Raw genomic sequence first — 2,069 nt, forward strand, 5'->3', positions numbered from 1 at the left:
TTAGAAGTATTTTTCCTTCCCACCTGCTTTAGGCTTGGGATTGGTTTTGTAGCTAGTCAGTCACTTTTGTTGGTGCTTGGCTGTGTTTTCAGCCTCATACAACAAGAAGATGAAATTGTTTTTGTAGACATCTGTATGAGTGAAGCCTCTGCTGTTGTTATAACCAGTACTGTGGCGGTAAACCTTCAGACCCTGACCTTCCCATCAGCCCCACATGCCTGCTTGTTTATTCCTCTGTTTTGGTTTTATCTGTAGCATATTTCAGGCTGGGCATCTCAAAAACACCTTTCTGTACCCTCGATGTTGACTTTTCCCTGATTCTGTGATTTCAGATTTAAAACCCAGGCTGTGTTGCCTGAACGATACTTTGCTGGGAGGTGGTTTCCTTTAAAACTTACCATTGTATTTCTGTTAATTTTTGTTGTTGTTGCTTTGGTTTGTTTTTTTCCCCTCATGCTACTTTCATACTTGGCTGCTTTTGCTACCCTTTGCAGTGATAACCATAGTACTTTTAACCCCTGGGAAGAGATCTACTAGGAAGAAGAGGGGAACTCTAAGGAAGCTGCACCCTTGTTATTAGCACTGCCTGATGTGGTGAACAGGGAAGGATTACAGTAATGATGTGCAGTGTCCATGCCCTCATCAGTACGGAGTCTGCATCTAGTCCCTGCAATACAGTAGCAGTAAGGGAAACCAGGTGAACTGGAAGATCTGTTTTGCTAAGCACTGTGCAACACAGGAGGTGGCTCTTATCTGGGTAGCTTAAAAACATGCAGTTTCTACAGCACACATAAAAAAAAGCTCATAAGGAAAGAGACACAAAGGCGTTACTTGATTAATATTCGACAGTGGGCAGGTAGATGAAGAAAGCATAAAATGCACACTGCAGTGCCACATGTGGTTCCCTACTGTTAGGCTACACCACTTTAAATCCAAATGATGAAAATCTTAATCGGGAAACCTTCATGTAATCAACTTCTTTTGGTTTGAATTTGTGGACCATTTTACATAGCTCTTTTCTCTCAGGACAAGTTGATTTGTAGGGTACAGGGAATCACCCTCGGGCAATGTTTATTTCCCATTGACTTAGGAAAGGCCCTAAGTTAGAGACACAGATGCTTTTAATTCTCCGTAAGCCTGTACCCCACCTGCTGCCTTCATTGCCCACTCCTGTCTTCTTGCTGTGTTCCCATTGCTGTCTTTGTGCTGGGTGAGCCGGGACAGGAAACCAATTCACTTTCAGTCAGATGTGGCAAATACTGGTTGCTTTAACGTGGGTCTTGTTTTCAATTCTGCGTTCCTTATAATGGTGAGTGCTGATGGCAGTAGGAGCAAGATAATAGGAAGGAACAAGTGGAGGCAGGCAAAGACTGGATTTCTCCCTTTTAGTGATCATATTAGCATATGCAGGATTGGTGGGACTAAGTCATAGGTAAATATTGAAACTAGTCAGATTGAATCTGGGCCTTTTAGTCATATTTGGCCTAAGCAAAAGCTTAATGTTTTTATCTTTGTTATGTTAAAAATGGTAAATTATGTGAATTGTTTTTGGTTTAAGCTATTAAGCTGTTCTTGGCTATAAATAGGAATTCTGTTAAAATGTACTGAAAGTTTTGAAAGATTTCTTTTTTAACCAGATTTATCTATAAATACACGGCTACGTGAAATGAGGGATGGGGTAAGCTTTTCTGGGCATGTGTTTGTTTACTAAATCTGTTAGTTGGCTGTGTTGAACCTGTATGTTCATCAAGACCTTAAAACTAGTTAAGGTTTTCCTGTCTCATTTAAACCAAGCACAACCTGAAAAAGAAAACCAAATTTTCCTCTTTGGACTTTTTCTGCTCCTGGACTTCTTGTCAGCTTCTTGCTTTTCAGTGAAGTAATCTGTGCTTTTGCGGAAATAGCTACTACCATCAAAAACTGATTGAATACTTCACCTCTGCATTTATGTGGCCAGGATAGAGAAGTGACCATTTTTAAAATCAGGAGAAAATATGTACTGCATAGTGATCTAAAATACTTTAGGCCTCAAAATAAATTGTTGCACTAATTGAAAATGGTTGTTTTTC

At 40.0% G+C, this 2,069-nt stretch overlaps 1 protein-coding gene across 1 annotated transcript in view; it reads left to right on the forward strand.

The window, feature by feature from the left end:
- The window catches only part of AASS (aminoadipate-semialdehyde synthase), a 27,656-nt gene that overhangs the window by 11,521 nt on the left and 14,066 nt on the right, over nucleotides 1–2,069 (forward strand). The window lies entirely within an intron of this gene.

The sequence above is a fragment of the Fulmarus glacialis genome, unplaced genomic scaffold, assembly GCF_000690835.1.
Source record: "Fulmarus glacialis isolate BGI_N327 unplaced genomic scaffold, ASM69083v1 scaffold17600, whole genome shotgun sequence".
NCBI lineage: Eukaryota > Metazoa > Chordata > Aves > Procellariiformes > Procellariidae > Fulmarus > Fulmarus glacialis.